This window comes from Ornithorhynchus anatinus, chromosome 7 (genome assembly GCF_004115215.2).
Source record: "Ornithorhynchus anatinus isolate Pmale09 chromosome 7, mOrnAna1.pri.v4, whole genome shotgun sequence".
Classification (NCBI taxonomy): Eukaryota; Metazoa; Chordata; class Mammalia; order Monotremata; family Ornithorhynchidae; genus Ornithorhynchus; species Ornithorhynchus anatinus.
This window is the reverse complement of record NC_041734.1, coordinates 23,305,522-23,314,921: the sequence shown is the minus strand read 5'-3', so window position 1 is coordinate 23,314,921 and position 9,400 is coordinate 23,305,522. Positions and strand designations below refer to the sequence as shown.

The 9,400-nt window shown below is 45.0% G+C and overlaps 1 long non-coding RNA gene across 1 annotated transcript; it reads left to right on the top strand.

Moving 5' to 3' along the window:
* The first annotated feature begins 281 nt into the window (after positions 1-281).
* On the top strand, positions 282-9,120 carry LOC114813189. Its single transcript, XR_003760833.2, has 3 exons — positions 282-407; positions 788-890; positions 8,827-9,120. It is a non-coding gene; the product is annotated as an uncharacterized LOC114813189 (long non-coding RNA).
* The last annotated feature ends 280 nt before the right edge of the window (positions 9,121-9,400 follow it).

The window sequence follows — 9,400 nt, the reverse complement described above, 5'->3', positions numbered from 1 at the left end:
CCTGAACACCACCTTCTCTACTGAACTGAATTAATTCACTCCCCTGTGTCTTTGCCCTGGACCACCTCCACAGCCTGCTTCCTTCACCCCTGTGTGTGAGCTGCAGAGCAACACTGGCAGAAATCCAGATATAAGGCTGACCTCGTTCACCTCAAACCCAACCTTGCCTGCTTTAACTCAGCCCTCTCCGCTGCCTGGCAACATTATCTCTCCATTCTTACTGATGTCATAAGCCCGACTCAGAATTCTCCTCCCAGGTCAGCCTCCACTTTGAAGCTGACTTTTGACTGGCGCTCAGTTTAAAAGTCCATCACTGGGGACCCGCTCCTGTTGCCAAGCACCCACCTTTGTGAACCCAGCTGAGGATCTTCCCCTCACATCAGACTCCATTTTGGAGCTGCCCCTTGGTCAGGCACTCATTCTGTGAGCCCATTACTATGGACCCACTTCCCCCTCTCTCAGGCACCCAACCTCTTAGGTCCATCTCTGCCTGAGAGGTTTGTCTCCCTGTGTCCACCTTCCACTTGGGCTGACTCTGATCTCTTAGTCAGGCCCTCAACTGCAAAGCCCTTTTCCAGGGGGTCCCACCTCCTCCCATCCTTATTCGTCTTATCAGGCACTCAATGACAAGTTAAAGTGAAAATTAAACCACCACTGTATAAAGTGGAAAGCTTTATTCAATTCTTAGTTTTATTGAGTGGGTAAACACACACACACACACACACACATACATACATACATACCCACACAAAAACACACAACTCCCTGTCTGGCTGTTTTCCCCAAGTTCATGCAGATGGTCCCACATCTGAGGAGTTCGAGGAGTCCAACTGATTGCAGCATGGTGTCCTGGTGCAAGTCTTAAATGGTATCCAGCTGCCATTCTGAAGGTATCTTGGCATAGATCTTAGGTGGTCTTCTGCCACCATCTGGGGTCTAGTTCTTAGCTCATGGAAGTGGGAACAAGTTTTGATAAAGTGTGAAAGGAAGGGGTCAGACCGATTAGACTGTAAACCCATCAAAGGGCAGGGACTGTCTCTATCTGTTGTCAACTTGTACATTCCAAGTGCTTAGTACAGTGCTCTGCACATAGTAAGCGCTCAATAAATACTATTGAATGAATGAATGAATGTGCAGGTGGAGGGAGTGGATTTTGAGAGAAGGCAGGAAATCTCCTCTTTAATACTGCTGGGAAAGATCAGAGAGTTGAAGATGGGGCAGGAGAAAGCAGGGACTGAAGAGGAGCAGGGAAGATTTTAGGGAGATAACATCTGATATTTTCAATTTTCTCAATAAAGTAAGTAGCCAGGTCATTAGGGGCAAGGGATGTTGGAGGTGGGGGGACAGAGGCTTTGAGGAGGGAATTAAGGTGTGGGACAACTGGCAAGGGCAATGGACATGGGTGTCAATGGAGAAATAATTTTGCCGGGCAGAGGAGAGGTCAGATTTAAAGCATGTAATAAGGATAAACTTGAGAAGCATGAGGTTGGCCTATTACCTAGATTTCTACTAGCAGCACTCTGCTACTCATGTAAAGAAGTAAAGGAATTGGACTGCGTAGGTGATCCAGGGCTGTAGTTTAGTGGGACGAGATCCACAATAGGATAGGGGAGCAAGAGAGTTGAGTTCTGAAGTAAAGGTGGTATTGAGGGACTCAGTTTGACCATCGAGGGACAATAGTTTGGGTGTGGAGTTTAAATGAGGTACCTTGACCTGAGAAAACTACATGGGGTCAAAAGATAGGAAGTCTCTGTCAGGGAACAGAGCAGAATTGCGGGGAGGAAATGTGTAGGAGAAAGAGCAGGTGAGGAATTTATGGTCAGATAGAGGGATTTACGAATTGGTTAAGGTAAAGATTGTACAGTGACTAGAGCTGATGAGATCAGGCATGTGTCCATGCTGGTGAGTGACAGAGTTCAAAACCCTTCTAAAATAATATCTCCTCTAAGAGATTTTCCAGATCTTAATTTCTCCAATCTGCCTTCCCCTCCATGTCAACTATGCGCTTGGCTGGGAACAACTTCTCACTTTGATACTAACCCCAGCCCCACAGTACTTATATTAATATTCTTAAACTCTAGTAGTTCTTCTGTCCTTTCTACGTCTGTCTCTTACTCCCACTCTATACTGTAAGCTCTTTGTGGGCAGGGATCATAACTACCAACCCTCCCAGTGCTTATATTGTACTCTCCCAAGCCCTTCATACAGTGCTTAGGTATATATCTATAATTTTATTTATTTATATTGATGTTTGTTTACTTGTACTGATGTACTTACACTTAATAAATATCATTATAATAATAATAATAATAATAATAATAATAATAGTGTTTAGTAAATACTCTGCATACAGTAAGTACTCAATAAATGGCACTGATTTTTTTTAAGTAATAACATAGGCCAGATTAGGTCCTGTTCCTTGAGACCAGAAAGGACCAGAGTTGGAGCCAACATGGTGGCACTCCTGGCAGTAAGACGCTCTGCATTATGATGTCACAGAGCCAGAGAGAAACTTCCCCACCCTCCTATATTGACATATCAGCAGCTACTGTGGCTGAAAACTGGCAGAAAATCCAGCTCCAATGATGCTCAGATGTCAGTAACAGCAGCAGCTAGAAGGAGGAGGAGGAGGAGGTCGGGGGATGGAGGGAGAGAAGAAGTAGGAAGAGGGAAAGAGGTGGAGGAGGAGAAGGAGGAGAAGGTAGGTCTGTGGAAAAGCTGAGTCACTTTACCTCCCTCTCCTCCTCTACAACTTTTCCTTGCCACCCTTGAAGACCCACCCCGTTGAGGATCAGCTCCCAACAAACTGCCTTAAACTCATCTGTGACCCTGGCCTTCTAATGCCTACTAATCCCCTGCCAAAACTAGATTATTTTGCTTGCCTTCACAACATCTCTACTTGGATGTCCTCCCGTCACCTCCAACCTAATATGTCCAAAACAGAGCTCCTTATCTTCCCACCCAAACTTTGTCCTCTCCCGGCCTTTCTTTTCACTGTAGATGGCACCACCATCCTTCCTGTCTCAAGAACCTGTAGCCTTGACATTATCCTTGATTCCGCTTTCTCATTCAACCCACATATCCACTCGGTCACCAAACCCTGTCGGTCTCACTTGCACAACATCGCTAAAAACTCCCTTTCCTCTCCTTCCAACTCTTACCATGCTAGTGCAATCACTCATTCTATCTCACCTAGATTACTGCATCAGCCTCCTGTCTGACCTCCCAATTCCTGCTTCTCCCCACTCCCATCCATACTTCACTCCGCTGCCCTGATCATCTTGCTGCAGAAACGTTCAGTACACATTCCCCCTCCACCCTCAAAAATCTTCAGGGGTTGCCTATCCACCTCCGTATCAAACAAAAACTCCTCATCATTGACTTTAAAGCACTCCATCACCTTGCTGCCCCCTACTTCACCTCACTTTTCTCCTGCAACCCGGCCCTTACACTTCACTCCTCTGGTGCTGACCTCACTGTGCCTCGATCTCTCCCTTCTAGCTGTCGACCTCTGGCCCACATACTACCTCCGGCCTGGACGCCCTCCCTCCTAAACTCCACCAGGCAATTCCTCTCCCTCTCTTCAAAGCCTTACTGAAGGCACATCTCCTCCAAGAGGGCTTCCCAGACTAAATCCCACTTTTCCTCAAGTCCCACTTCCATGACTTGCTCCCTTTGTTCTCTCTGCCCCACAGTACTTAGGTATATATCTATAATTTTATTTATTTATATTGATGTTTGTTTACCTGTACTGATGTCTGTCTCCCCGCCCCTCCCACCCCCCAAGACTGTGAGCTCCTTATAGGCAGGGATTTTCTCTCTTACTCTGCACAGAGTAAGCCCTCAATAAATATGATTGAATTAATATTCTGCCAGTCCTTGAGAAAAATGTATCTGTCCTGTGTCCTCAACCAGTATACAGAACAACAGTAACAACAAGCATTTTAATGAAGAAAGAACAAAATAACAGGATTCCTATTTTGCAAGATTTCCTTTTCTGAAGGTGTGTGTGTCTGTGTGTGGTGTGTGTGAATATATGTGCCTGTGCAAGGTGTGTGTGAGTGTATGTGTGTGTTTGTGTGTTGTGGAGCAAGGAGGAAGAAGAATTGGAAAAGACATGAAACTTCAGCCATATCCCAGGAGATAGCTGTTAATAATTAAGATTCATGGGCTAATACAGAGTCCCACCTTAGGATATAATGCTACTTGCTTCCTATGACCTCACCTTCATTCTTTTTGCCTTATCTTGTTGTACTGCAACAAAGAAGACTGGCAACATACCTCCACACTAGCTGCTATTGAGGTTATTAAGAAGCTTGTGTTTCTGCCGTTGTTTTCCAAGATGTTTGCTTCCTCTTGTCCTGATTTGATCCGGATTTCACTTTGAAACCTTTCCCTTTCCGAGCCTTCCACCCCAATACCCTTCTGCCATCATTTTCCCACCATTTCTGATAGAGACAATGCCACCTGGGCTTGGCAGGGTCTTTCGTAAGAACAGTAGAGGCTACTTTTGGATTGATAGTCTTTCCAAAGAACTGGAGAGGCTGCTCCTGAAGCAATCATCTAGAATGGAGAGCGAGGGGAAGCTGCTGTTCTAATGAGAGCACAGCAGCAGGCTCCCTTTCTCATAAAACTGCTGATTTCTAGTGCCGATCAGCTAACCCTCACCCAACTCCCCATACCTCTAGATAATAATAATTATGGTATTTGTTAAGCACTTACTGTTTCCAGACACTATTCTAAGCACTTGGGTGGTTACAAGTAAATTGGGTTAGACACAAATATCCAGATTCCAATAGTCCCAGTTCCCCATTTTCTCAGCCAAGCCCAGCCAGGCTGCAATTCCTCACCCTTAACCAGCTCTCAGTTAAAATCATACAGAGAATCAGCTCCACCTTCCTCTGGCCCCATCCTAGACACAGTGAGATGACCTGACCTCTGACCTCAGCTGACTCCTGTGGCTGGGATCTTCCCTGGAGACTTTCCCAGTAGTAAGGGGAAGGATGGAACAGGTAGTTGGAGATCGGGTTTAGAAAGGACCCATGTCTAAGCTACTCTCTCCTTGAGGACAGAAGGACATTTGTATGGATGCTGGAGTGCCTGGGGCGGGGGGATCTCCCCTGCTGAAGTGGTGACATTAACCTCCAGAAACGTTTTCCTGTGGGATAAACCCTTTTGCCTAATGGCTGGTGGGCTCTGGATGGCAGTATATTCCCAAGTGAATGCCTGGTGGTCTCTGTGTAGGCCCCGTTGGAGCAGCCAGAGGGGCTGGCAAGTGGACATGGTGAGAGAGATCGCTGGAAGAGTGAATCTAAGCTGCTTCTCTCACTCAGCAGAACCCTCTCCTGTGGAAACTGGGCAGCAGCAATTCAGAGAGTAGTTGCCTTTGAATTGTTTTCTTAGATCAGGAGGTGACATTTCTTCCCTTCCCACAAGCATGTCACATTCTGTTTAATGACAACATGTTCTGCTATGCTGGCATCATGAAATTAGGCCATGCTGTGCATATATTGAAATATCATGATATAATAATAATAATATTAATAATGATTTTTTTAAGTGCTTATCATCTGCCAAGCACTGAACTAAGCACTAGAATAGATTAGACTGTAAGCCTGTCAAAGGGCAGGGACTGTCTCTATCTGCTACCGATTTGTACATTTCAAGCACTTAGTACAGTGCTCTGCACATAGTAAGTGCTCAATAAATACTATTGAATGAATATAAGATAATCAGGTCAGACAGAGCCTCTGTCCTGGGGCTCACCGTCTAAATAGGAAGAACAGGTATTTAATCCCCATTTTATAGAGGAGAAAACTAAGGCCCAAATAAATTAAATTGGGTAAAGAAGGCAGTTACCCAAGGTCACAGAGCAGGCAAATAGCAGAACAGGGAGTAGAACTTGAGTCTCCTGACTCCCAGACCCAGGCTCTTTCTAGTAAGCCAGTAGTGTTTTGAGGAGGAACATTTCTCATCCATTGCTCCTGCTGCTATGTGACCACCCTCATCAACATGTGACCAAATGTCCCAAGTGGCATGGATCATTTCTACCTCATCGCCGTCTTTGAGAATAGCAGTACTCCCACCTACTTTGAGAGGAACCTCATGGAGTCCATCTTTGAGAAGGGCCCACCTGGCCACTGTTTGCCCAGTGGAAACAAGTCTTCTTGGTTAACTATTTGAAGCAGAATCTGCTTGTGGGCCCACAGGAAAAGCAGAAATGCAATGTCCACCCTAACTTTTCCAAAGCAACATAGCCTAGTGGATAGAATAGGGGCATGGGAGTCAGAAGGACCTGGGTTCTGATCTTGGCTCCATCACTTCAATCAATCAATCAATCAATCATAGTTATTGAATGCTTACTGTGTGCAAATCACTGTACTAAGCGCTTAGGAGAGTACACCACAACAATATAACAGATCCATTCCCTGCCCACAACAAGCTTACTGTCCAGAGAGGGATTCAGACATCAATATAAAGAAAAAAATTGGGGTATGTACCTAAGCGCTGAAGGGCCAGGTGGTGGGGCGGGGCACTGGTGGATAAAGAGAGTAAGTCAGGGTGACCCAGAAGGGAGTGGGAGAAGAGAAAGAAGGGCTTAGTTAGGGAAAGCCTCTTGTAGGATATGTGCCTTCAATAAGACTTTGAAGGTGGGTTGAATAGTTGTCTATCAGATATAAAGAGGGAGGGCGTGCCAGGCCAGGGACAGGACAAGGGCAAGAGGTCGACAGCAAGATAGAATAGAGCAAGGTACAGTGAATAGGTTGGCATTAGAGCCAAGTGGCAGGGCTGGGTTGTGATAGAATAGTGAGGTGAGGTAGGAGAGGGTAATGTGATTGAGTGCTGTAATGCTCAAGGTAAGGAGTTTTTGTTTGAAGTGGAGGTGAATGGGCAATCATTGGAAGTTCCTAAGGAGTGGGGAAACATGTCCTGAACGTTTCTGTAGAAAAATGATAAAGGGAGCAGAATGAAGTATGGACTGGAGTGGAGAGAGACAAGAAGCAGGGAGGTCAACAGGGAGGCTAATACATAAAGTAATCAAGTCGGGATAGAATGAATGCTTTGATTAACATGTTAGCAACTTGGAAGGAAAGGAAAGTGTGGCTTTTAGTGATGCTAAGGTAGAACAAACAGTATTTAGTGATAGAGTGACTATGTGGGTTGAATGAGGGAGGAGTCAAAGATAACACCAAGGTTATGGGCCTGTGAGACAAAAAGGATGGTGGCGCTGTCTATAATGATGGGAAAGTGACAGGGAGGACCCAGTTTGGATGGAAAGATAAGGAGTTCTGTTATGGATATATTGTTTGAGGTGACAGCAGAACATCCAAGTAGATGTCTTGAAGGCAGAAGGAAACATGAGACTGTCTCCTGTGTCTCCTGTCACTTGTTTCCTGTGTGACCTTGGGCAAATCACTTAACCTCACTGTGCACCTCGCTGTGCCTGAGTTTCCTCCTCTGTAAAATGGGAGTTAATACTGTGAGCCCCATGTGGGATGTGGACTGTGTGCAACCTGATTATCTATCTACTCCAGTGCTTAGTACAGTGCTTGGCACATAGTAAGCGCTCGACTTGCCTTGTCTTATGCTGTCGAGTTGTCTCCGACCAATAGTGATTCCATGGACACATCTCTCCCAGAGCACCCCACCTCCATCTGCAATCATTCTGGTAGTGTATTCATAGAATTTTCTTGGTAAAAATATGGAAGTGGGTTATCAATGTCTTCTTCCACGAAGTAAACTTGAGTCTCAGCCCTCGACTGTCTCCCTTGCTACTGTTGCCCACACAGGTGAATTTTGACTTGTGACAGATTGCCTTCCACTCTCTAGCCACTATCCAAGTTTGGAATGAAATGGCTATGCCTCTGCTTGACAATACTTCTCATAGCCAAGACTAACAGAATACTGGAAACTCTCCAGGTGCAATCCTGAGAGGGGGAATAAGCGCTTAACAAATACCAAAAAAAAAAAGGGCATAGAGATTCTTCCAATACAGCAGCTGATCAGGATTTTACTGATGTTGGCTGAGCCTCCTATCATGCTTACATGATACTAATTTCAAACTGCAATCAGTTCAGCAAGTGGAGAAGGCAGCCCACAGGGTTAGTGGCTGATCCTCTGATTCTGGTCCTGACTTGACCAGAGAGTGGAGCGTCAGGACTAGGAGGGTCTAAGCCAGGCCCAAATCTGGTCTGGATTTACAGGGTGTCCAAGCACCTTCTCAAAGTGCTGCCATCCATGTATATGGGAATCTCAATTCCCCAAAGCAAAAGTGATTCCGATTATGGAGGTACTAAAGGGACTACCATGCCCATAGGATCCAGGTGGATCTGGAGGCTGGGGGGAGAAGAAATGGGAGGATTGATCTGGTTTGGTCCCTGGATCTAGGAGACACCAGACAAATAGATTAGACCTGGGCCATACACCCTCCCCTAGGTGGGTGGAGGGGTCATGGGAGAGAAGGTATGTAAACAGGACCAAAAGGTGACAAAATATAATGCTGATATCTTTACAAAACTCCTCAAAACATATTGTTTTCCATGGACAGGGAGTTTTTTGGATTAAGCTCTGAAAATAATGTTTAAATTGAAATTGAAATTTAAGCTATGTATTCAACCCCACAGCATTCGCGTACTTATCCATAATTTATTTATTTATATTAATGCCTGTCTCCCCATCTAGAATGTAAGTTTGTTGTGGGCAGGGAACATGTCTACCTCTTCACACAGTAAGTACTCAATAAATATGGTTGACTGACTGACTGATTGAAAATCATTTGATTTCATTCTCTTTGCTGATGGCAACTTTCTTTGTTATCTTTTTCAGAGTCTAGTAGGCCCATGCTCTTTGATGTCTACTTTCCATGGATTTCCAGAATGTCTTGGGGGCAAACTGCCCACCAAAGCTGGAGGAGGCCAGAATTCTGCTTCCCATGGAGAACACTGACCAGAAACAATCCTCAGGCACCAATCTCACCTCACAGCTTCCCTCCGTGCCTCCTCAAGGAAGGAGTCAGTTAGTGGAAGATTTTGGGGTTAAGTATGGGAAGTAGTAAATGGAAGCATTTATCTAGATTATTTAAGTCAGAAAGTGTTTTTGAAGAAAATCAAATCACCTGAATTATCATTTAATTTCTCCACTCCATGTTACTTGTTTAGGCCTTGCTGAAGAGGAGAGACTGTCAGGCAGTTTAGCTGGGGCAGGGGCAAAGAGATTAGGGCAGATTTCCCTGTACTGAACACTTTTCCAAATCTAGACAGAGAAATCAGAATTTAATAGGAAGAAAACTAATTCTTCATTAGTCTTGTTCCAAACAATTCTCAGAGGAACAGTTTCCTTGCTGTGTTCTTGACAAATGCTGAATGTTCTAACATGTTAATGTCCAAACCAAGATTATGCA